At 41.9% G+C, this 27,294-nt stretch overlaps 1 protein-coding gene across 6 annotated transcripts in view; it reads left to right on the top strand.

The window, feature by feature from the left end:
* MIDEAS (mitotic deacetylase associated SANT domain protein) overlaps positions 1–27,294 on the top strand; it is an 87,053-nt gene that overhangs the window by 19,009 nt on the left and 40,750 nt on the right. The window contains exons 1-2 of one of the 6 annotated variants that reach the window (XM_078853325.1): positions 16,931–17,192; positions 24,400–24,495. The exons of 2 other annotated variants lie outside the window; for them this stretch is intronic. The gene's annotated coding sequence lies outside the window, so the exon portion shown is untranslated. 3 more of the 6 variants (XM_073348568.2, XM_073348565.2, XM_073348563.2) reach the window with 3 other exon arrangements.

The following is a 27,294-nucleotide window of genomic DNA, read 5'->3' as shown; positions in this document are numbered from 1 at the left end:
TCCCAGAATCAGGCTCTATCTCCTGGAGGCCACTGAAGCGAAACCAGGAGATTTTAGGCCCCTAAAAGTCCAGCGGGCCTAAGGCAGGCTCTCTGCCTGCCCTGACTCTGCGCCGCTCCCAGAAGCGGCTGGCATGTCCCTGTGGCCCCTAGGAGGGTCAAGGGGTCTCTGTGCGCTGACTCTGCCCTGAGTGCTGACTTCGCAACTCCCATTGGCCATAGGGAAATGCTGGCCACTTCCGGGAGTGGCGTGGGGCCAGGGCAGGCAGGGAGCCTGCCTTAGCCCTGCTGTGCTGCCAACTGGGAGCTGCCTGAGGTAAGCGCTACCTGGACGGAGCCTGCACCCCTCACCCCCTCCCACATCCCAACGCCCTGCCCCAGCCAGGTGAAAGTGAGTGAGGGTGGGGAAGAGCGAGCGATGGAGGTAGGAGGGACGGAGTGAGTGGGGCAGGCCTCAGAGAAGGGGTGGGGCCTTGGGGAAGGGGTGTGTCGGGGGCAGGGCAAGGGTGTTTGGGTTTGTGTGATTAGACAGTTGGCAACCCTAGCTAGCTAAGGCAATAATCCAGCAACTGGGTCTGCACTGGCAGACCTCAGCTCCTATATGGACCAACTGCTTAAATTCTATCTCTGTTTTAGAGGGAGAGGCACACTTTTTTCCCGAATGTATTCATTACAGTAGGAAGTCCAAGTCAGACAGGACCACAGTAAGTCAGTGATTTTTACCTAGCCTTTCTAAAGATGTGTTATATAAAACCTTAAACATGTATCTTTGTCTTGAATTAAAACAGGGGTTCTCAAACTTCATTGCATCGCAACCCCCTTCTGACAACAAAAATTACTCCATGATCCCAGGAGGGGGACTGAAGTCTGAGCCCAGGTGAGCCCTGCCATCCCGGGGTGGGGGGCCAAAGCCCGAGCCCCACTCCCCTAGGTGGGGGGCAAAGCTGAAGCCCAAGGGCTTCGGCCCCAGGCCTGTAACTTGAGACCTGCCACCCAGGGCTGAAGCCATCAGGTTTTGGCTTTGGCCCGGGATGGTGGAGCTCAGGCTTCACCTTCAGCCCTGGGCCCCAGCAAGTCTAATACCAGCCCTGGCGACCGCATTAAAACGGGGTCGTGACCCACTTTGGGGTCCTGAACCACAGTTTGAGAACTGTTGGACTAAAATATTTTCCATGTACTCCTTTTCAGCTCAACAGAAGACTGGTAAAATGTTCTATCAGCCTTGTCTTTGAATTTACCTCATGCTTAGCAGTACTGATTTGTGCAGGAACAGCTGACTGGTGCTTTCTTTTCCTCCAACTGTCTTCACTTGGTGTTGCTGTGGTTTTGTTTTCAAACATCAGTGCTATGTTGCTGAAACTGTTCTGGAAGAATGTTTTATCCTGCACTGTTTTCACTGATATTTTGTCTGTATGGAGACCCAGTGAGCTGCTTATACTGAAATTAAAATTTCCTGTGAAAGTGCATAACGTGTATTTAGGGCTTAGAGGTGTTTTTTTCCTCTTTTGCCCTGGCCAACAGGTCAGTATAGGCCTGTAATTTTTACATGTGCCATCTGTTTGTACTAAATACAGGATTACACTTAAGAGAAAAGAGAAATATAATTGGTACAGAAGGCAACTGTACTATATCAGGAAGGAATATGGTCTAGTAGTTATAGGACATAATTGGGAACTGAATTCTGTGTTTTTATTCCCATCGTTGTCACTTGCTTGTGTCAAGGTTCCTCCCCCACTCTAAACTCTAGGGTACAGATGTGGGGACCTGCATGAAAACCTCCTAAGCTTACTTTTACCAGCTTAGGTTAAAACTTCCCCAAGGTACAAACTATTTTACCCTTTGCCCTTGAACTTCACTGCTACCACCGAATGTTTATCTGGGTTTATTTATTAGGAAAGCGCTGTTTGGAAACGTCTTTCCCCCCAAAATCCTCCCCACCCTTGCACCCCACTTCCTGAGGAAGGTTTGGTAAAAATCCTCACCAATTTGCATAGGTGACCACAGACCCAAACCCTTGGATCTTAAGAACAATGAAAAAGCATTCAGTTTCTGAAAAGAAGGATTTTAATAGAAGTAAAAAGTAAAAAAGAATCACCTCTGTAAAATCAGGATGGTAAATACCTTACAGGGTAATTAGATTCAAAACATAGAGAATCCCTCTGGGAAAACCTTAAATTACAAAAAGACACAGACAGGAATATCCATTCTATTCAGCACAGCTTAATCTCTCAGCCATTTAAAGAAATCATAATCTAACGTATATCTAGCTAGATTACTTACTAAATTCTAAGACTCCATTCCTGTTCTGTCCCTGGCAAAAGCATCATACAGACCCTTTGCTTTTCTCCCTCCTCCCAACTTTTGAAAGTATCTTGTCTCCTCATTGGTCATTTTGGTCAGGTGCCAGCGAGGTTATCCTAGCTTCTTAATCCTTTACAGGTGAAAGGATTTTTCCTCTGGCCAGGAGGGATTTTAAAGGTGTTTACCCTTCCCTTTATATTTATGACAGCTTGTTTATACTGTTGACATGTAATCTTATCCTCTCCTTGCCTCAGGTACCTCATTTGTAAAATGGAGATAATTACCTACCTAACAGAGCTGTAGTGAGGCTTACTTGCATCTTGTAAAATGATTTGAGATTCTTGGATGGAAGATGTTGTGTACATTAAGTGAAAAATATTTTTATACATTAATTTGCCATAATAAAGAGGAAAAAACAATATAATTTGGGAGACAAATAATCGGCTATAGAGCTTTCACTGCCAAGTCATTGGTTCTAATTCAAACCAGGTTGGTAGTGAACAGAAGGAATCACTAGAGTTAGTGGTCTCAGTCCAGTTCCTAGTGACAAGTATCTGTTTCTACATGGCACCAATTTAACTGATATCAGCTAGAGCTGAGATTAGCAACCTCATCAGAAAGGTCAAGGACTGAGAAAAACAAGGAGATTGATCCCTTAGAGGATGATCCCTCCAGCTCCACACTGAGGCACAGTGGCTGGAGTATTTGCACAGTAGCCGCCATAGGCAGCGGGTATAATAGGCCAGGGATGCTATGCCTCCCTTGGCACAGCCACCACCACTGGACGCCCAGTTGCGGGTTTTGGCCGTTTGCATGGGGGAAGTTTTTGCTTATTATTATGCCTCATGCAGGTTCCAGGTGTCTGAGGAGGCGGTATGTGCTATTCAGCTTCCTGGGTTCATCGTAATCTCCATGGTCTCCAGGGAGATTACTGATGAACCCAGGAAGCTGAATAGCACATACCGTCTCCTCAGATGCCTCAGAACCGCCGTGATGCGTATCAAAAGCTCAGGTTCTTCAGGAAGAGACAGGAGCTTTTCCCATGGGGCAGCTTGGGGTCTCAGGAGGGGAGGTGCGGCGCAGCTGGGGCAGCTCCAGCCAGCCCTGGGGCTCCTCTCCACGGGGGGGGCAGCCTCGGGGCTCCAGCCGCAAGGGAGGTGGGGGAGGCTAGGGTGGAAGGGGCAGAGCCGGGGGGGGGTTAGCCTCCCTGAACAGGGCTCCACCCACCGCCCCTGGTAGCTGCCCATGCCATACCCACCCTGAGGATGAACAGGACTTTAGCGTCCACAACTGTCAGTCTGTCAGTTTTCATAAGCACTAAAATCACTTCAAGAAATAATTCAAGAAAACAGTTCACTGTGACTTAAATTTGTAAGAAGTAAGAGGAAACCTCCCTTCACAATTTAAATAAAAACACTTTTTCTTAGTGACAGCTACAATGGAGACATTTAAAAATGACAGAATTTGCTTGAAAAATATTCCACTATGAATAAGCATGAAATGTTTAGTTGTATTTGAGTAATCATGCCCGCTGTATAATGTGGGTTGCATGGGGAGAATGTGAAAATCTATTGACATCTTTAGTTACTCAACAAGTTTATTTTTGGGAGTTGATAAATTGGCAGGACATAGTGACCCTATGCAAAAGGAAGGAGTGTAATCATGTGAATGCGGGTATCTTAGCAAATGCTTTATGAATGCTTAGCAAATGGCCTGGAAGACTATACATCTCTATGCATAAGGTTTTCTGTCACCTTTTCCTCCTGACAACAATAGAAAGACCATGGAGTTTTAACCATTTGTCATAGAATCATAGAATAACAGGGTTGGAAGGGACCTCAGGAGGTCATCTAGTCCAACCCCCTGCTCAAAGCAGGACCAATCCCCAACTAAATCATTCCAGCCAGGGCTTTGTCAAGCCTGACCTTAAAAACCTCAAAGGAAGGAGATTCCACCACCTCCCTAGGTAACGCATTCCAGTGCTTCACCACCCTCCTAGTGAAAAAGTTTTTCGTAATATCTAAACTAAACCTCCCCCACTGCAACTTGAGACCATTACTCCTTGTTCTGTCATCTGCTTCCTCTGAGAACAGTCTAGATCCATCCTCTTTGGAACCCCCTTTCAGGTAGTTGAAAGCAGCTATCAAATCCCCCCTCATTCTTCTCTTCTGCAGACTAAACAATCCCAGTTCCCTCAGCCTCTTCTCATAAGTCATGTGGTGCAGTCCCCTAATCATTTTTGTTGCCCTCCGCTGGACGCTTTCCAATTTTTCACATCCTTGTAGTTTGGGGCCCAAAACTGGACACAGTACTCCAGATGAAGCCTCACCAATGCCGAATAGAGTCGACAACTATCTATTGTGGGGAACGATCACGTCCCTCAAGCTGCTGGCAATGCCCCTACTTTAGACAGCCCAAAATGCCGTTAGCCTTCTTGGCAACAAGGGCACACTGTTGATTCATATCCAGCTTCTCATCCACTGTAACCTCTAGGTCCTTTTCTGCAGAACTGCTGCCTAGTCATTCGATCCCTAGTCTGTAGCGGTGCATGGGATTCTTCCATCCTAAGTGCAGGATTCTGCACTTGTCCTTGTTGAACCTCATCAGATTTCTTTTGGCCCAATCCTCTAATTTGTCTAGGTCCCTCTCTATCCGATCCCTACCCTCCAGCGTATCTACCACTCCTCCCAGTTTAGTGTCATCTGCAAACTTGCTGAGGGTGCAGTCCATGCCATCCTCCAGATCATTAATGAAGATATTGACCCTTGGGGCACTCTGCTTGATACCCGCTGCCAACTAGACATGGAGCCATTAATCACTACCCGTTGAGCCCGACGATCGAGCTAGCTTTCTATCCACCTTATAGTCCATTCATCCAGCCCATACTTCTTTAACTTGCTGGCAAGAATACTGTGGTTTACATGACAGAAATGTTCTTGTTTTAGTCTCAATTAATTTTTTGGAAACATCTTTATGCAAAGTCATAGTATAGATGCTGTGAAGCCAACAAAAGTTACTTCAGAATATTTTAAATTAATAGGTTTGTGGGACTGGAGATCTCCATGTTAAATTTGGGATTAATCTGGAAAAATGAGCTGAGTGGAAACTTTGCAGATCCAAAACCACTTATGAGGGTCGTATGCTTTATTGGGAACAGCTATAGGTTGTATTCAGAATCAGCTCAGGGCAAGAGGTGCTGCATGGCTGTGTAGCCTACTCCAACAAGCATAGATACCTTAATATTTCCTTGCATATCATTAATGCTGAGTGTAAATAGGCAAGGAGAACGATTGCTGGAAAGCATGGTCTGAACAAAAGCACAGTTGTATTCTGCATAGTGCTGATGATGTTCAGGCTGGCGACCACATGCTTTGCACTCTGTGGCTGGGAATACTACAGCAAACAGGGTCAAAAACTGACAGTAACAACTGCAGACTCTTGCAGTAACTCTCCCCTCTCCATTATAAACACTCTGCACCTGGCTGACTGTTACACAAAACTATCACCACTCATCCAGTGGAGTTGGTAAGGAAGGGTTGGAGGAGGAAAGCTTATCCTTTCCAGGACTAAATTCCTAGTTTGGAGAGCTGACATGAGTTTGCATGGAGTATGTTTGTTCTTTGGTTAATGGTTTACAGAAGTATCTGGGAAGTGACTTTGAAACAAAGCTGAATCTATTTGTGTCTCAACATTCCCATATCTTACACAGGCAAAATTCCCACCCCCCCCCCATGATGGGACAATGCTCTGTCCCTTGCCCTCTGATGCCCCAAAAACTGCTCAGACCCACTTTCTTGTAGTGTTCAGGCTGTATTTTATTCTAAACGTCTCCACCCACTCCAGTACAGTGCAACATTCCAATTTTAAATTCCTACATCTTTCAGCCTGCCTTTACTAGGGCCCTAGGAGGTAAAACAATCTCCCTCTCTCGGGATGTCTTTCATTCTATGCTCCGCTAGCCCCTCATTGTCATCCTCATCTTTCCCACCCCTTGGAATACTTCCTTCCTGGCTTTTATCAGGTTAGTCAGCTGAGGGTTAATTCCTCACTTCCTCACACTCTTCTTCTCATTAGCTAACTGTTCAATCAACTATCACTGGGGGAAACGAATTGAGGCTACAGTGATTAGAATGCTGACCCACCTGTTGCACGTGAAAGTTATTTTCAAAATTCAGTAACTGTTTTTCATTGGCACTGTTTCCAATAGTTTCTCAAAAGTGTAAATGAAAGGTTTTCTTACTTACTCTCAAACCCTACATGTATACACACCTATTAATTATATAATGTCATAGATGTGCATGGTGCAGCTATTTTTGCCATGTCTTACCCTAGTTTGCAGTGTTTCTTATGGCTGCAAAGGTACTGTACGTAGATCTTCACCTCTCAAATGGCCTTGGTTAGTTTTCATGTTGTGTTATTTTGGGAGTGTGTTTTTTGCATAATTTTAAGAAAAAATGTTTGGCAAAACTGCCCCCACTGTCCAGCATTTCTTGAGTTATAACTTATATGTTGAACGATATTTCTAGAGATAAGAGGTCAGCCAACAATTTCAGGTGTTGCTAACAGACCCTTGCTTAAAACACCCTTTGCCACCAGCATCCTTCCTCTCTTGTGCAAAATAGCTGTGGCCAAATGCAATGTGATGTTGTGGGATCATTGCTTTTCTCACTTATCGCCAGGGCAGAGCACTATGTATGAATTTGGCCTGTGTTGCTCTGGGGCTGCAAAATCTTGGAATGTGTTCATGGAGTTTTCTGGTTGGTTGGTAACGTGTCACTGGGCTAGTTCATTTTACTTACCGAGCGGTTGCAATTTGTGGATTCTCCCTCATTGCTGGAAATGAGTACAGAAGATCTAGGATGACTAGAAGAATACTTTATTTTAAAATAGTAAATATTAATACATATTGCATACATTAATAGATAACCGTGTAGACTGAGAGGTAGTTAGGTGCTTGAAGCATCAGATTTGAGCTTCATATAGTTTTACCCTGCAGGATCTTTTGGAGGATACCTTATTTAAAAAGAAACAAAAAACAGAGGGTTTATCCCCTTTAAATTGAGATCTTTAATGACCAAGTACTTTTCAGAAGAATAGGGTTTGCCTGCTTGTCACTTGCCATGTTTCTTTCTTGCTTCACTTTTGTCTAGCATGTGGCAAGCTGGCTTCCTGCATAGCCTCCAGAAGCAGCTGCATACAGTTGGTGTGGTACATATATAGCTCAGGAAGCACTTTGGGGGTGCTTTGAGAGGAAAGATGCTATATAAATAACATAATATAGGTAATGAAATTAATATAAATAATAAAAGAGTGTAGTAGAACTTACTTATTTTGTTTCATTACCATTATCTTTCTAGTTTCTGGAAATAAATAACTCTGGGACAGGGAACAAATGTTTTGTTTTAATTTAGGTTTTCAGTGAGTCACTGAAGAACTAATAGCTAAGATAGGTAGGGTGGGTACCTCTGTATTCTTACATATGAGCTGATCAAAAAGTTTGGGGGGGAAATAGAAGTAATTTTTGTTACACTGGTTTTGCAAGAACTTCTATGGAAAACTTTTGGGTTTTAAATTTTTTTATTTTTTTCCCACTCCTCCCACACCCCTTGCATCCACTTTTTCCTCTTTCCACTTTGTCAATTAAATACCAGGACAACGGGAAGGCGGGAAGCAAAAGTAAAGTTTTCACTTTTTAGACAGATTCAGTGCCCCTTCCATCTTGGCGCAGGCTTCCCCTAAGAACAGGATCATTGGAGGCTTCTGAGAGGGCTCCAAAGAAGCCCAGGTCCCCTATGAGATCTGCAGTTTCCGAAACCTTGACCTCTGAGCTCAGAACCGTTGAGTTGAAGGACTCCTCCACCAGTAGTGGCAGTGCCAGAAATCCCTGGAGCTCAAGGGAGAGACATGGCTCTGACAGAGCTTCAGTACTGTCTACCAGGGACAAGGAGGGCAAGCATAATCACCTGATCTGGTACCATCAGACTCAGGCCTGTCATCAGCAGCTACCTATTCAGTACCCTCAGTACAGAGCAAGCGATGGCACCAGACTCCATCGGCACCAACAATGGTATGCCCGCCATCGACAGTACCATGATCTTCAGCTACCACATCCTTGGCTACTGGACTGGTACTGTTTCCCTGCTTGGTACTGCAAGAGTTTAGATGGGTGAGGGACCTGTCCATAGTGGATGAGCCAGAATCCCCGCTCCTCATGGGTACCAAGCGTGTCTTGGCACTGACACCTTGGTCTCCAGACTGCTGTTATTCCCTGGTACCACAGGACTCTCCACCCTTTTCTATGCAGACTCTTCCATTGGATGATGAGGAGGAGGATGAATGGGACTACTAGTCAATGTCTTCAGTTTCAGTCCAGGATTCCCCAAAATAACTTGTCAGGAACTCGTTCTTTGACAGTGACAGGGAAGATTGCACTGTCATCAAGGGTGGTGGAACCAACCCTGCATGCTGCCCCCCCCAGGGCCACACTGGGATCCCTGGACTGCTTACCAATAGCATTTCTCCAGACCACTAGTACCGTCTCTAAGGGACACTAAGGTTGTTCAGTCCTTTCCTCCCCAACTAGCTCCCTCACAGGAGACGTTTGAGGAATAGGAGGCCAGGATGGATAAAGAGACCACCCCTCAAATATCCATCTCATTCTTGTCCCCAGATGAAATGGTTATGCCTCCACCACCTTTCCTGGCTGACATTTGAGGACCTCATAAAAAGGGCAGCTGACATTCTTCAGATTCCACTTGAAGAGGTCAGGGATTCACAACACAAGCAGTTGGGTATCCTACAGTCAGCAACATCCTCCAGGATGGTGTTACCCATTAACAAGGTGTCCCTGGATCCAGCTGAGACTGTGTGGCAAACACCTGCTACTATTCTACCAACATGTAAAAGGCTGGATAAAAAGTAATATGCTTCCTGTAAAGACTCTGATTTCTTGTTCTCCCACCCTCCACCTAACCCCTAGTTGTGGATGAGGTAAATGAGGAGGGCAGGCAACACTTCTCCAGGTCTACTCCACATGACCAGGACCAAAAGAGACTGGATGTATTTGGACGGAAATCCTATTTGTCAGTAACCCTGCAGTTCCAGATTGCAAACTACCAGGTGGTCATTGCCAAATACAGTTTTACAAACTACAATAGATGGATGACTTTTATTGAACATCTGCCCTATGAACATAGGGAGCAATTCCAGGTCATCGTTTCAGAAGGTCAAATATTGGCCAGGACTGCTCTTCAAGCATCGTTGGTTGTAGTGGACACTGCCACCAGGTCCATCTATATGGCGGTAGTTATGCACAGGGCATCATGGCTCCAGCTCTTGGAATTTCCAAGAGAAGTACAGAATACTGTTGAGGACCTCCCCTTTGACAGTCATAGGCTTTTCCTGGAGACTGTAGATGCGTCCTTCCATACACTGAAGGACTCTAGACCCCTTTATGTTCCCTGGGCATATATACGTCTGGGTGTAGTAGGTCATTGCATCCTGCTAGTCTTCTGGATTTCATATAGCCACCAAACCCCCCAGTAAAAGACATAAGTTCAGAGAAAGAGGGCTGTCTACCTGCCCCCTTATAAGACCACCCAACCATTGCGCTGATTGAGAGTTTGAATCCCCCTGCATCTCTGGTTTTACAGCTATGCCCATTTTCCCACCATTCTCTCTTTGGAGACCACCGTTCCCATTTTCAACATGCCTGGAGACGGAACACTTAGACAAGTGGGTCATAATAATGGGCTATACCATCCCTTTGACATCACTCCTTCCCTTCAATTTCCCTTCCCCATCCCTCTTCAAGGACCCCTCTCACACGCTTGTATTAAGACACAAGGTAAACTCTCTCTTCCAGTTAGGAGCAACAGACCCAGTCCCTCCCCCTCACTGGTGCAAGGGGTTTTATTCCAAGAATTTCCTTGTACCAAAGAAGGACAGAGGATGGAGATCAGTCTTAGATCTAAGACTCGTAAACAAGTTCGTAAAACCTCACAAGTTCAGGATGATGACTCTGACAGCTATAATTCCTTCAGTGGAGAAGGGGGGGATTGATTTTCAGCTCTTGATGTCCACAGTATTGCTTAAGAACATACCAACGTCTGAGATATGTAGGGCTGCTACATGGGCTTCAATACGTACATTTTCAAAGTACTATGCTTTAATCCTACTGTCAGATTCGATGTGGCTCTGGGTACTGCAATACTCTCTTCAGTTCTGGATGCAGTTCTGAAGCTCCCTCCTCCCTCTGGGGAAACTGTTTGGAAGTCACCTGAAGTGGAGCACCCATAGGGACGCTACTCAAAGAAGAGGTTACTCACCTTGTGCAGTAACTGCAGTTTTTTGTGATGTGTGTCCCTATGGGTGCTCCACTACCCGTCCTTTCCTCCCCTCTGCTTCAGGCTGTTCTCTGTGGAGACATTCAGGTGGAGAAGGAACTGAGTGCAGTTGGCCCATGCATCTCTATATAGTCTCGGTGTCTAGCATGAGGAGGCATAGCATGCATGTGCAGCCTTTATGAGCACTACTAATGGAAAAATCTCCAATGATGGGCTCAAGAGGCACATGGATGCCTGAAGTAGATTACCCATAGGGAAATACATTTTGAAGAACTGCAGTTACTCCACAAAGTGAGTAACCTCTTCTTTATTTCAAAAAGCCATATCTCTTTAAAAACACATTTCATTTGAAAAAACTTTGACTAGCTATCATAGTGGTTTTTAAGGGAATTTACCTTAACTCATGTTACTTTAGGCTACCACATACAGGCACTGATCCTGCAATCAGATCTATGTGGGGAGACTGCTGTGTATATGCAAAGCTCCACTTATTTCAGTGAGGTGCTGCACATGTGCAGGTGCCTACCCACACAGATCTGATTGCAGGAGATATAGAGAATATTTTAAAATGGAATTAAGGTACAGATTCCATCTCCTATATTCACAAGGAAGATTGTGGAGCAAGCTTAAGAATATTTTAACCATAAAATCCCTTGCTTGGTCCAAAATCTTTCATCTTTACCATACTTAGATTCCAGCTTTTAGTTTATCTGTTTGAGGAGTCTTCACAGAGAGATTCTCATGGACACCTCCCCTCCCTGCTCTTCGCCCTCTGCTCCTGGGAACTACCTGCTCTCCCATCCACAATCACATAACATTCCTGTGGCAGCTACAGAAATTGCTTATGTCATTGGTTTGCAATCTGTTTTTTATTGGAGCCTCCCAGTCCTTGGGATAGATTAATGGCTGGGTGCTGCAGCCCCCATCCCTCCAGATGCTGCTAGCCTTCATTTCTTCTATCCTCTCTCTCTCTCTTCAGCCCCTTTCTGTCTATTTTCTTAACTTTGTTTTTGTGTATTTTTTTCTATATCTATTTTAGTAAGTTTAGTATGTAATAATATTTAATAGGTTTTTCTGCTCCTCTCCTTTGATTCCATCTTCGTCCCCTTCCCTGTTCCTCCAAGTACCAGAAGGCTACATGTTGCTGGGAGTGAGAGGCTTCCCCTGGTCCCACCCAAAGCTGCAGGAGCAGAGCAGCTTGTACTAGTAGCTTACCCATGTGAACTGATCCTGCAACCAGCTCTATTTAGGAGCAGGAAGAGAAGGAAAGTGGGTTTCACAGATCTTTGAATGTCCCACTTAAACCAAAACAGAAACATGTTTGGAGAAGCATGGATCTGGGGTTCTGCAGCTTTCCCAGCTGCAATGCTCGTCACTTCTGTCTTGTGCCTCCTGTACCGTTTGGGGCAACACTGGTTTACATGGAAAAAGTAATAGTAGGGAAGTATTATTTTTATTATAAACTGCATCTAGTGAGAAGTGTTATTTCCTTTCCATTTTTATTTCTGCTTGTTTATTTCTGCTCTTCACTTAGTCTCCCCCTGTCATCTGTTCTGTTGTCCTTTGTCCTCCTCATCACCTGCATATGTTTCCCAGCTACTTCCTTCCCTGTTCCCTTAAACATGTTGACCAGCTACTTGGTCCTCTTCTCCCATCTGGACATACTACCTGGCTGCCTCTTTCCGCTTTCCTAGATGGTTCCGTTTCACTGGTGGCTTTGGACTCTGAGGTTAGTTCTTGTTTCTTCCTCCTCATGAAGCAGAAGTCCTAGTAGAGGCAGCTACGCAATCAGGCTAGCTTCATCTCATTTCCAGCTGTTTATAAATCTCTCCAGGCTCTTGTTGGCAATGAAGTCCTTGGAGGCCTTTAGAAGTAGCTGGGATCGAGGAGGAGGAGCCAGCACCATAAGACCAGCCCATCCTGAGGTCTGCAGCACGTGCTCTGTCATTGATTGGTGTTTTATGTCCCACTCCTAGCAGAGAGGCATTTCAGGGAATTAGAGCCCCAGTACAGGAGTTCTTGACTCAGGATTAGCTATTTCTCTTCCCCAATCCTTTTTGCAGAGCCAGTTTGTTTGTTTTTTAAAAAAACAAACAACAATTAAACAACCAAACAAAAAACAAAACCCAGGCCTGTGTGGAGGCAGTTCATGGAGAGGAATCGTGAACTGCTTTTGGAGATTACCCTTCATTCCACCCTAAAGTAGTCACCAATGGTATTACAGAGAGAGAAGCAAGGAGTAGGGACCATAGAGCTAGTATTTAGAACTAGTATGGCAGTTCTTAGTGTGAGAGAGATGCACGATGTTTTAAAAATTAAAATGGCTCTTGTATAGAAGAGGTAGTGCTCATAGTGAGCAGACACTGAACACCAGATTCTGAACAACAGTTTTCTGTTTCATCTGAGCAAGCCAAATAAATGTTAAATGGTTATTGTTTATTTGTATTGCTGTTGTGCCTAGGAGCCCTGGGCAAGGATGAGGACCCCATTGTGCCAGGTGCTGTACAAGCACAGAGCAAAAAGATGGTCCCCGACTCAAGGAACTTACAATCTAAGGCCATGTCTACACTAGGGAGCTTACAGCTATAGTGGGGCAGAGCCGTTGTAAGATCGCTTGTGTAGCCGCTCTATGCTGATGGGAGAGAGCTCTCCTGTTGACATAGTAAAACCGCCTCCACAAGCAGCAGTAGCTATGTCAGCGGGAGAAGCTCTCCCACTGACATAGCGCTGTGCACACTGCCATTTATGCCCTCGAAACTGTCGCTCAGGGGTGTGATTTTTTTTTTTCCACAGCCTTGGGCAACTTAAGTTTTGCCAACATAGGTCATGTCTACACTACCATTTAAGTGTAGTGGGGAGGGTTTTGGATGGTGGTAGGGAGATTAGGTTCCCTGTTTTAATCATGTTGAGCTTAAGCTGATGACTAGACATCCACAAGAAGATGTCAGAGAGACAGGCCAAGATTTTAGTTTTTACAGAAGGTACAACAATTGCGAAAGAATGTTAAAGGTTATTTGCATGAGGGATGAGTGGGAGTTCAGTTTGTGCCCTTTTTTGCTTCATTATAATATATAAAAAGCCTGAAATATTTATGTGTGTGTGTGGAGGGGTCCTTTTTTTCTTAGTGTCAGAATTGCAGGTCTTCCTCCTTTCAAAGACTCTGACTAGAGCGCTAGTAACATCATGCCATTGCAAGAGTTGAGAAATGAAAGTTGAGCAATTGAAGAGGAATTTTGTTTTTTAGTTTACTGATATTCTTGATGTTTCTAAGTATTAAAAAACCTAATAAGAAACATCACTTCTTATTTTTAATAAACATTATAAATAATGTTTATAAATTATAATATAATTATATTTATAATTATAAATAAGATAAAAGGGGTGGGGCAAACCCTCAATTTCTTGGAAGTGGGGAGTAAGTTTCAGATAATCATTAATGGATAATCATTAATAGAGAAAGTCCCCGCCTCTTCTCTACTTACTACCACTTGAAACACAGCTTTGTGCATGAGGCCGTACTATAATGTTCACAGCAAGGCGGAAGCCAAAATATTACCATTAAATAAATAATTTATCCAGCTTTGCTGAAAGGTTGAATAGTATTTTTCTGCCAATGGCTGCATTCGGCATGTCATAGTTGTTACTTATTGATCTTGTATGTTGCAGAAAAAACTGCATTGCACTTAGTTACAGTACAGATGTCTATATCCACAAAGCTATCCACCTTCAAATCCCTCTTCAAAACTCTTCTTTGCCATGTTGCCTACAAAAAACTTGATAGCAGTTAGGTTGTTGGTGTGCAGAGGCCACGGCCTATCACCAGTACTGTCTCGTTGTTTCTTTGTACTTCCCATCTGTCTATAGCCATCTGCTGTCTCTTGTCTTATACTTAAGATTGTAAGCTGGTTAGGGCAGGGACCATTTTTCTGTTCTGTTTGTACAGCACTTCACATCATAATATGTACCTAACAGGGTACTCCATGAGATGCTTTTTTCCCTTATGGTGTTCTATAATGCCACACAAAGAAAGGAAGCAAATATATTAATTAGAGGAGATACTTTTGTAATTGCATTTGAAATTGTAGGTGGTAGTGTATGCACTTCAGAAGAATGTTACTGGGTAGGCTGTGCCATCTCTTGTGGAACAATTTCTGTTCCCATGATCTCTTTGGGGCACCAAAGGCATTTGGTAATAAATGCTGGACTGTTGTCCTGAATGTGCAAAGGGAATGGAGAATGCAGGTGCAAGATGAACTGTGCTTGCAGAAACCAGCATACTTCAAGGTTCACAAGGCAGTTAGTTCATTCTTCCTTCTAATATTCTATCCTAGGACATTTCACTCTGCTTTCGGTTGCAGCCTTCTTGCACATTGCAATAGTAGTGGAAATGAGCTGTTGTCTGTGCTTGACCTCAAATTTTAAATACCCAAAACAAACATTGGGGTAGTGGAAACATGTCAGATTCTTCAGCCATAGGGGCCCTGAGTCTGCAAGCTGCTTTAGGGAAGCCCATGAGCCTGCACAAAACCCCATTGTGGAGCATCATGCAAGCATAGGAGTTCATGTGCATGGAACATCTTGCAGAGCTGGGGCCCAGGGCTGTGCTTAAACAAAAGAAAGCAGGCTGGTTTTAGCAAGGTAGTAGTTCAGGAATGGTCCATGCAGCATAAATCTAATCTGATTTTTAAGGGACATGGTCAACTTAAAAATTACTCTTCTCAGAATTTTTCCCCTAATGTTCTTGCAAATCACACACCTAAGATTAAAGAAAACAAATATTTCTTTAATTGTTTTATTTGCTGTCTTTGACAGCACTATTTTCTTTATATAGTCAGTTTCTCCTGTAGTTTGGGATTTTTCACATAGCAACAGGGAAAAGAAAATGTATTTTTGAAAACCACAAAAATTGGCATGGGGACTCAAAACCAAAGAGAACAATTAGTTATTTAAAGTCATAGCCACTGTACAATCTAATCAATCACAAAAAAATAGTTAAAAGTAGTTTCAGGTTCAAAGCATATTCTTAAGTAATACAACTACTTAGCTTTCCTCATGTGTAAATCTCAAAGCACTCTAAATAGATGTCTATTGATATACCTGTCTTACAAAGCAGGAAACCAGTTTTGCCAAGGTTCACAATTTTACATTTTTTAAGAAAAACAATGTTTTTTCTTAAAGCCTCAGCCCCTGGAGACAAATGATTGTGAGAATTTTGGCTTTCGTATTTTTTTAAGTGAGTTTCTGGCCCTCATGGTTGCTGAGAAAAGCTTAAAAATGTGTCCAAGTATATACTAAAAGCTCAAAACCGAGAGGGCAAATGAAAATTAGCAACCCAAAATGTATGTACTGTATTATTTTTAAATTGTCTTGATTTTTAAGCCAGTATCACGATTATTTGGGGGTCTCAACTTATGTTTTTGAATGTTTGGGTTTGGCACTTAAACAGTGAGTCAGCAGCAGAGCTGCTGAGACCTCTGATCTGACACTGTCCCATTTCCTATGGTACCGCATCATGCTCTATCTGTCTCACAAGTATGTACATCTTTTCACTTGCCTAGCCTACCTGCACCGGGAGAGGTTGGAAACAGAATTGTTTTGTGAGCATAATATCATGCCAGAAGAAGGCCTACTGTATATGTTGTCTCTGATATGCACCCCAATTATCAGTTGTAATAGCTTAATTTCTGTTTAATGCATATGTAACTATTTTGAACATTGCAGATTGCAAAGAGAGCTTTCCTCAGTGGAAAGATAAACTGGATGTGTAGTCTTCGTGGGTAAAACAATGTTCTCCTGAAGTCATCCTCCTGGTGTGGTTTGAAGAGATGCTAACTGGATGCTTTTTTGCAAATCAAACAGTAGATGTGAGAGAGAGAAAGGGAAAGCTATTATGTAGGGCTAAAATATGCTGGAAATCCCCAGCTCTGTGGAGTTGCTAGGTGGTTTTAAAACCCTTTCACTGCCTTATATGGCAACGGGAAGTGGGAGTGGCCCAGGCCTGCTTGAGCAGGGAGGGAGCGGGAGAGAGATGGCTCCTGACTTAGGCAGTTGTGCTGATGAAGTGGAAGAGCTGGTTTCAGTTCTGTATAGTGCATGTGTGTTTAGGAGGCGGGTGCTTCTGGTTGACTTGCCTGGGAGTTGTGCAATCCTTTAGATCGGAGAAAGCACCCTCCCTCGCTGCTGCCTCCACCGCCACCGCCTTGTTGGTTTTTTTAAAGCTGTGAGCTCAGCCGATGAGTCAGAGCCATGCAATCCTGACACTGCATCGTGGGACTGGAGGTGAGAGAATCAAAAACAGGAGCTGTAGATTTCGGCCAAGTACAGTGCAGGACTTCGCTTTGCTTGTGCACAGAAGGGGAGCTGAGTAGTGACCACTTTGTGGGATATTCTTGATTGCAAGAGAACTTCCTGCTTCTTTCCTGGGAGCCCTGAGGATCGGGTCTGGAAAACACTTTTTTGTCTTTTCTTGGGAAGTGAAGCGAAGAGAGAGAGAGAGGAATCGCTCTGTTGCATAATTCTGACAGTGTCTGTCTCATATTAGGACGAGGTAAATTGAAATCTAGGGTTCTTACAAGGTCCAAAGGGCCTGCGCACTCCTGCACCTTGCTCCTGATTGAGGCTAGAATCAACACCACAGAGGCTATTTGAATCATGGCTGTGGTTTTTGCAAGCCTGAAGGTTTGCAGCAAGGAGCTGGGGGGAGGGGGTGGAGGAAATGGGAAGATTGAATGCTTGGTAACTTTGTTTGCTTTTTATTTTTATTTATTTTTTTGTCTGTATAACGCATGCAAGCTGCGTATGTGCAGCTACGCAGCTCAACGCTGCTAATGGACTGCCTCAACAGGAAGACTGCCTTTTTAGTGTGGAAACTTGGTACAGAGAATTCTGGCTAATATTAATTTTAGTGAAATGTGGTAAATTGCCTTTTGGGTGGGGAGTTGCGTATGGTTTGAGAGCAGAGAGGTGATTCAAATTGCATTGCTGTTGTTCGTTGTTTGACAGCTGCTGAAGTCTTGCTGTGAGCAATTTAAAATTAATACCTCTCTTTTTGTCTTAAAATTTTAGAGTAAACTTAGTGTTAACAAACATGAGGGACTTATGTTAGTACAGGTAAGAGCTGTACAAGATTTTCCTCATCCCCAGCCTCCCAAGTCTCTACCACGTTTATCTTAATTCTGAGCCATATACCCTGCTATCCTAATTCTGGACCTTTTGAGTACAGATTCTTAAGTGTGACAAGCTGGGTGGGTTTTGGCATGTATAAATGGAGGTTAGGACATGCCTTGCTTGTTTTCTGATCGGTAGCCAAGTCCCTTGGAACAGGTTTCTGTGCTTTCTGTAGGTCAGTGCTTCTGGCTCAGGTTCTGAAATTTCCATGCACCCAGGTATTTGATTGCAGTAACTGCAAGCCTGTATCCAAATTTTAGATACATTGTGCAAGGAAACTGATTTCAGTACTTAATATCACTTTCAGATCTCAACACTAGCATGTAAGGTGCCTGGTTTCAGCATCCCATAAGGACAGAGCAGCAGCCAATGGGATAATCTGCAGTTTACCACCACCTAAAAATTGTTGCTAGTCAGTTTACTTATGGTTAGAAATATGACGCAAGCTAGGGAAGGTTAAAGTGAACAAGTGCTTAAGTTAGGTAACTGCAATGATATCCTACTCCCAGAATATTAAATTAGTTCCTCTGATGGCTGTTCCTGTTAAAATCAGTGGGAATTTTGCCATTTGCTTGGGAACATGATTAGGGCCTGTGTTTGAGAGTGTCTCATTATGGAGGTGGACATATTTGGCTCTGAACCGCTGGACTCTTAAAAACATTCAGCTCTAACATATCTCAGTTCCGTGGGGGCCTGTAAGTTAGTTTGTGTATTTTGGTGTTTCAAAGATCGCAGTTCCACTGTGGGGTCGGGAGAGAGAAACTATTCTGTCTTCTGGAGTGGTTTAGGGAAGTAGGTGGTGAAGTTTAGGGTAATGTACAATCAAGCTAGATCAGTCACTTAGAAGCACTATCTTGCTATAACTAATTTTTTTATCCCTTCTTAAATAACATCAAAGTGCATTTCTTACACTCTAAATGGTTTTGATCTGTGATTCTATCTGTTAAATGTAATAAAACAAATTAGTTTTAACTTTAGGTAAGTGAGAATGCACCTTTACACTGTAAATGCATTCATGACAAGGATTCAGTCAGATTATCTGACATTGGTCTATAGAACATATGGGTGCCCAGACAAAATTAAGGCATAGTTCCTGCTGAGGAGAGACTGGAATAATTAATGCTGTGTGCACAAGCTGTGGCCCTATGGGGTGGACTTAATTAATGTTCCTGGATTGTGATAGGACTTCCTCTGTGTGTGCCCTGTACATTACTCCTGTTAAGAGCCTAGTATGTCTGTTGTGGTCCATTGGTGGCAAAAGGAAATTGCTAGTACCCATTCTAAACCTGTCTCATCTGCAATACAGTGTTACCGTATCCTTAGTTTAGTACGAGTGACAGTCCCTGCTGAACACTGGCCCTAGGCTGGAATAGAAAAGGTGTTGCAAGCCAGCATTGTCGTACATTAGCAGAGCTATGGGTGAGGTCTAAGTCTGGATAACAGAGGAAGGAGGGTCTACTGATTAGGGTGCTAACCTAAATCTTGAGAGACCTAAATTCAGTTCCCTGCTCTACTGCAAACTTCCTGTGTGATCTCAGGCAAGTCAATTAGCAGTTCTGTACCTAAGTTCCCATCTGTAAAATGGGAATAATAGCACTTCCTTACCCTATATAGCTGTTGTGAAGATAAATGCATTAAAGATTCAGGTGCTCAGATACAATGGTGATGAAGGCTGTGTAAGTACCTAAAATAGTGGATGTTACAGTTCAGGAACGAGGTGCAGTGGCAGTGCAGCAACACGTAAGGTTGCAAAAAAGTCAGCCTGCTCTGTGTCTGCACCCTGATAAACGTTAGTTTTATAAACACTAAATTCACTCAAAAATTTTAGGTGCCATTTCCTGTAGCCTGCAGTTTCAGAGAGGGAGCTTTTGGAAAAAATACAAAGGGAGTATAGAAGAACAGACCTGCAAAGATTTAAATCATGGTTTGGGGGCGTCAGTAACCAGGCAGAGGTTATGGGTCTATTACAGGAGTGGGCGGGCAAGGTTCTGTGGCCTGCAATGTGCAGGATGTTAGACTAGAAGATCATGATGGTTCCAACTGGCCTTAAAGTCTGAGTCTAAAGTACTGGTCAGAGAGCTGTCATAATGAGGTTAGAGCTTTTCTATAGATAGCAGTAGCCAGGCTTGTGTGGTTTTTGTTTTTTTTTGTTTTTTTTTTTTAAGAAAAATGTTGCAATTATATTGAAGCAGTATGATATCATAATAGTCTATTATTTACACAAAAGGTAAATAGCAGGGTCTCCCAAAGATCTGTAGTGGGACCAGTGCTGTTCAGCATATTCATAAATGATCTGGATGGAGGCAAACAATGAAGTGGCAAAGTTTGTGGATGATACGGAATTGTTCAAGATAGTTAAGTCCAAAGCTGACTGCAAAGAGTTATAAAGGGATCTAGCAAAACTGTGTGACTGGGCAACAAAATGGCAGATGAAATTCTGTTTTGACAAATGCAAAGTAATACACATTGGAAAATATAATCCCAACTATACATACAATAATGGGGTCTAAATTAGCTCTTACCACTCAAGAAAAGAGATGTTGGAGTCACTGTGGATAGTTCTCTGAAAACATCTGCTCACTGTGCAGTGGCAGTCAAAAAAGCTAACAATGTTAGGAACCATAGAAAAGGGATATATAATAAGACAGAAAATATAATGCCACTATGTAAATCCATGGTATGCCCACAACTTGAATTCTGCTTGAGGTTCTGATTGCCCCATCTTCAAAAAGATATAAAGAATTGGAGTAGGGTAAGAAAAATGGTTAAAGTATGGAAAAGTTCCTTATGAGGAGCGATTAAAAAGACTGGAACTGTTCAGGGTAGAAAAGAAACGATTAAGGGGAGATACGATAGAGGTCTATAAAATCTTGACTGCTGTGGAGAAGGTGAATAAGGAAGTGTTGTTTATTCCTTCACATAACACACAAATCAGGGGGTCACCCAATGAAATTAATAGGCAGCACGTTTAAAACAAACATAAGGAAGTACTACTTCACGCAGCACAGTGTGAGCCTGTGGAACCTGTTGCTATGGATGCGGTGAAGGCCAAAAGTACAACTGGGTTCAAAAAAGAATTAGATAAATTCATGGAGGATAGGTCCATCAGTGGCTATTAGTTAAGATGGTTAGGGGTTCAATGCCATGCTCTGGATTCCACTAAACCTCTGACTGACAGAAGCTGGAACTGGACGATGGGCTGGATTACTTAATAATTGTTCTGTTCATTCCTTCTGAAGCATCTGGCACTGGCCATTGTCAGAAGATGGGACACTGGGATAGATGGACCATTGGTTCAGGCCAGTATGGCCATTCTTATGTTCTCAAGGGTGGGATGAACTTGCTAGGTTTTTTTTTTTTTTTTAAACTGTACGCTTCCATATTATTTTCTAGATTTTAGTCCATATGATCAGAGTATAGATGTTTTTCCTCTTCCTGATGCCTTCCAAACATGGTCTGAAGGAATGAGCAGTGGATGTTGGGAGCCAGGAACTCCTGAGTTATAATCCCTGCTTTACCACTGACTCACTATGAAGCAATGGTCAAGTCACCCTGCCTCAGTTTACCCATTATAAAAATTGGATTAATAATATTTACCTACCTGCTCAATTGTGTTGTGTGAGGCTTAATCCATTAGTGCTCATACAGTGTTTGTGGGACATCCCCTTCGCTCACTTTCCCCCAAAGACACACAGTATTCTGTTCAACCTAGAAACTAGCATATTGTGTGAGATGAAGGGTATTTATCTAGTTTAGTGAAAAATCCCTTTAACTCAGCTAAATTGTTGGTCATATTGACAGCAAAGGGGCCTCCTGCTGCTCCTATAGAAGTCTTGGCAAAATTCCTTTTGACGTCAGTGAAAGCAAGATCAGGTCCTAATGGAATTTGTGCCCCTTATGGGATGACTAATCCCTTTTTGGTCTACAGTTTGCAAAATGATATAATTTTCATGTAAGAACTTTTATTATAATAACACTTAGCCGCTTTACATGGAAGTGGTCTAGTGATTAGAGCTAGGTGCTGGAGTCTATTTTCAGCTTGTCCACTAAGCTGCTCTGTGATCTTGCCCATGTCATTAAGGTATTCACAAGTGAGGAGGATCTGTGACTCCCTGTGATTTTTAATTGGAATTGTGTGCTTAGTTAGCACCATGGAAAATCAAGCTCTTGACTTCTCTGTACTTCAGTTTTCTTCATCTCTAATATGGAGGTAGCAATACAAAGATGTTGCCGGGATTAATTCACAAATGGTCTGTAAATGGTTTCAAAATCCACAGATCGAGCTGTGGAAGTGCAGAATAAAATGTCAGAGCTCTTTACAAATATGAACTGATTAACCCTTTGCAACATTTCCCCTCATACATAGGTGAATGTGGATGTTTTATTTTTTTCTGTTGTACCAGTTTGATTGTGATAAAATATTGTTATAATTTTGGGTAATATGCAGAATTGAGTCTCATGCTTGACAGGGTGGATTCGATTTAAATCAAATTGATAGGAAGACTCGATTTAATCATGGATTTCTACATAAAAGTGCATTCTTGTTGGTTGTTATAACCTTAATACATATTCTTCACAACTCAGAGATAGATGTAGGTTTCATTTTTAGAAGATACACACTATACATTTTTGAAGTGATTTATTTTGAAAATTTTTCAGATTAGTTTTACAGCTATATCAGAAAATGAATGATTGTTTGGTTATTTCAATTACCAAAGGTAATTGAAGCAGATATTTATGAAGTCATTGGGAGGTGAACTATCTCCAATTCAACAGGTTAATCATTAATATTTGGAGGATTTTCTTGCCATGCTGTATTAGGAGGAGAACATCACCAGAGAGACATTTAAATTGTTTTATTTAACTAAAACAACAACGTTAGGTATTTTGGATTTTTTTCCCCTTCAACAGCAAATATAATATTTTAACAAAACAAGCATATAAATTTTTGAATTTAGTTAAACATTCAAGTTTTTTAAAATCAGGTTTGTTTTTATTAAAATATAGTTAAATGAAATAATATTTAAAAAAAACAAAACAAAAATTAAATAGACTATGTCAGCCAGGTCAACATGAAAAACTTAAAATATTGGCTTCTGCAGCTAACTCAGTCGTTTTCACCTTCATTTTCCTGTTTGTTCATAATCTGGAAAAGAAAAACAAGCTCTCCTGCTTTTTCAGGTCCCAAATGATTTCTCAATTTGGAATGAATTGGTCCAAAGGAAGAAAATATTCTTTCTACACCGGCAGAAGAAGCTACTGCTGTTTAAAAGTGAGATTATCACATCAGCAGTCTCTGAATCCAAGTGCTTAAGTGACTTCCACCACTTCACTTGTTTGACTTTCTTTAAAACATCATCAGCAAACATATATTTCTTGAATGCTTCACCCTTAGCTCTGAAGTTTATTATAGTTGGCATTCTGGAGTGATGATTGCTGGATGTCCATGTCATAGCCAACTCTTCTTCTTCAGCAGTTAAGGTTTGACCCTGGTACCGAGTATTGAGAATATTTGCAAGAAAATGAGCTGGAGAGAGTGCTTGTCCCATTTGGTTTTTTTAATGCTTGTGATTTTCAACTCTGCCATTGCATATTTCTCTTTTTAAGATCTCACTCAGTTCCTTCCAAATTTCAACAGTGTCAGCAATAAAACAGCTATTTCCCTGCATTTTGTTCAAGGCTACAGAAATAGGCTTCAGGGTACTCAGCATGTGTTCAACGTTTCTCTTAAGCCCAATGTTGAGAACTTTGGCTGTGACAGTGCCATCTATTTTTTTTTCATGATTTTGTTCCCAAAGTGTCATCAGATTAGGCCAGTTCTTGATCTAGTGCTCAACACAGTCCACTACTGAGTTCCATCACACGTCTTGTGGGACAGTTAGCTTGGTTCCTCCACATTTTTCAGAGCAGCTGCTGCAAAATGGTTGTTACAGAAGTATTTTGCAATTTCAACAACATTAGCCTTTATTTCTGGAACACTGAAGTAATTGGCTAGGAGGTGCATCAGATGAGCAGTGCAACCGTATTTTGTTAGCTTGGGACTCTCTTCTAAATGTCTTATCATCTTGGATACATTTGCAGCATTGTCTGTGACCAAGCTGCGTACTAGACATTTGAATTTTTTTTACACAGTTTGTTATAGCTTTTACTGCTACTTCTTGTAAGATTTCACCTGTGTGCAATTCCTGTTGTATCAGTTGTTTCCGTAAGGAAGACGTTCCATTCTTCTCTTGTCACACAAGCACATACAACAGGATCATTGTGGACGTTGCTCCACCCATCAAGACTCAGGTTAACAATTTCACCCTCTAGACCTTTTGCACACTGCTCAATGTCTCTTTCATACACTTTATCCAGCAATTTGCCTGTGAAATCTGCTCTGTTGGGTGGACTGTATCCCGGTCTTAATGACTGAACCATGTTAATGAAGTTTGGGTTCTCAATCATATGGAAAGGAAAGTTTGTTGTATAAACAAATCAGGTAATTTTTTCATCAGTTACCTCTTTTTGTAATCTGCTGGTTCTTATCACAAATTTATCTCTGGTGGTTTCCAGATGATGGAGATTTTTTCTTCTTTTTGCTACAGGTGATGTACTGTGGCTATGTGACATACATGATGTGACTGAAACGCTATCATTGGCAGATAACTCTGAAACTAGAGAAAATGATGGTGATCTCGAAGGTGGATATTCTTCACAATCCTGTATGTTGAGGGTGGATTCTCCTAAACAAATAAAGTCAATGCAGTTATTTAATTATTATTACCATACTGTTCATTTAGTATTACTAATTGCGTTCACTGACACTCAGTACTACTTTAAAGGTGAAATTGTAAAAGGAAGATCTGCCTATTTCAGCTATTTAGTTTTTATCACAACTGCATCTAAAATGATAGTACCATAGAGAAACAACTATATTTTTTGCTCAAACATGCGAATTCAAGAATAGTCCAGAAGGAAGACAGCTAGTCCTTAAGAAAGAAGTACGAAATTAAAAAGTTTACCAACCTGAAGATCCTGCAAGTTCAGACAAGTTCCTTTCATTATCTTCAATGCAGCTTCCTCCTGTGAAGGAACACTTCTCATGATATTGTTTCGTTTGGGCCACCAGGCCTTGCATTTCTTAGTTGCACTGTTTGCATTTTGCACGAATGCCTATCTTATCCACAGATAGAGGAACTTCATTAAAATATTCCCAAACTGGGTCTCTTTTACGGCCTGCTGCCATTATAGGTTTTCCTTTCTAGTGTCTAGTAGATCTCAAATCAATGAAGGCTACATTCAGAAAGACCTCAAGTCTTCTTGAATATGCTATTCAAACAGTTTCACTTTTGTTTCTACTGTCTGTCCCTCCCTTCTCACATTTATCTCCAGACGTCTTCTCCTTGTCCGGATCTGTTCTACCCCCAACAATCTTCTATTCATTGAACTTTTTGAAAGTTTGCACTTTTAGAGAAAGGTAAGGGATTGACTCTGTGTACACACATTTGCAGTGGGACAATAGGGTTGAGGTTCGTTATTTCTCACCTCTTATATATTATTTATTTATTTATTTAAAAACATTGTTGCTGTTAACAAGCATGTTATCTCTGGAGACACACATCTCAGTTTGAGAACTGCAAAACTAAGCATCTCTGATGGTATCTTTTAGACGGAGCACTGAGTTCCATTGGGTAGCTAGAAAGATTAACCTAAATAATCTATATAGAAGCCACATCTGGAACCACATAAGATTGGGTCTCTAATCCATGAACTATTGGAACTCATTTACAAAACTTTTCTTAAACATTACATGAATATATTCTCTCATACTATGGGATTATAAATTCTAATTCTTACTCTATGATGAGATATCTTTGAGCTATAGTGTATCTTAATTAAAACTATCTTTGGATAGGTTTTTTTCCTCAAAAAGCATTTTATCAAAAAAATTCGATTTAAATAAAAAACTGATTAAAAAAAATTTTTTTTTAAATCATTGATTTTTATCCACTCTGATACTTGATTTAAACTTTTTGCAAAGGCTTGCACGCAGGAGAAAATTTGTTCCAAATGCAATTGTAAAGAATGTTACTCTTTCCTGAAATATTGGTAAGTGCAGGGCAAGTGGTTTCTTTTTCTGCTGGCACTTGTGTAAGTCCATTTTGCAGGAAACTTCTGACTTTCTGAATAAGTTTGAGGCCGATATTGCCTTTGCACAGTTTTTGGTGTGTTGATTCAGAATGTGGTTTAATAAGGACACAAATTAGCTGCGACAGAATAGGTCAAAAATTTTGCTTTGCTTTTGATAGTTTTGGTTCCAACGACCTGCTCTTTTCTTTCTCTAGTGCACTCCCTCCCCACCTTAAGGTGTGTGCGTTGGGGGAATGGGGTTGTTTGGGGGAAGGGGGTTGTTTTGGGTGTTGAGGAAGTGGGGAATTCTGAATCTATAGCCAGGAAGATACCTTCAAGGCTTAAAACTTGTAGCATTCACTTCTTAATAATCTGCCCTCTACAGTGCTAGTTGCCCATCTAAAACACAGCTTTTAAAATGTAATTACTGAAACAATGTTTCTTATCTGTTGACCTGACCACATCATAGGCACTGCCCAATTCAATATTCTACATAACTACCTGACCTTGCCCCTTACTGCATCACTCGCTCACTCCTTTGCTCTACTAAAGGTGACAGCTTTGAAAATCCTTTGTCTACATTTCTCACAAACATTCTAGTCTACCAGCAACTACCCTCATGTCAGCTAAATCCCTTCAGACTTTTTTCCCACAGTACTTTTAAAAAGTTACACTATTTATGTAACAGTTTTAGAAAATGCAACTGAACCACTACAACCTTTTCTACTCTTGGAAACAGCACCAATTTTAGCAATTGTTTGCTAAATGATGGCTGAATTAGTGGTGGCCGCTATCTATCTGTAAGTGTAGGCACAGACAAACTGTGTCCAGTGTTGGTTCAGCTAAACCAATTGCTGAAACCATATGATTTTCTAGTGTAGACCTGGTGTAAGATACACATATGACTAATGAGCACCTGTTTGATCTTACTAGTGTAACCTTTGTCCTTCCACCTGTCTATTCCCTATTGTTTGATTACCCCCAACTTGTTGCATCACATCTAAAATTAGACTGTAAACTCTGGGGAATAATCCCTGTCTATACTATAAAGTGCCTAGCATACTTGTGGGTGCTATAAAAAATAATAGCCCCTTTCAACTGGGGATTTCAAAGCACTTTATAAACATAAATGTATTTAGGTTCACAACATCCATGTGAGACAGGTATTATCTCTGTTTTACCAGTGGAGGAGTGGAGTTGAAATGATTACTTGAGATTACAGTCTGTGGCAGGGCTGGGAATAGAGTCCAGATCTCTTGACACCTGTTCTGTGCTTTTAGCTATGCAGCCATTGCCCTAACCTCAGTCCCACACAACAACTACTAATGCCTACCTGATGATTGGAAGAGTGTCTCTACTGTGGACTAACA

Source organism: Lepidochelys kempii, chromosome 6 (genome assembly GCF_965140285.1).
Source record: "Lepidochelys kempii isolate rLepKem1 chromosome 6, rLepKem1.hap1, whole genome shotgun sequence".
Classification (NCBI taxonomy): domain Eukaryota; kingdom Metazoa; phylum Chordata; order Testudines; family Cheloniidae; genus Lepidochelys; species Lepidochelys kempii.
Note: the sequence above shows the minus strand (reverse complement) of the source record. Positions and strands in the feature narration are given on the sequence as shown.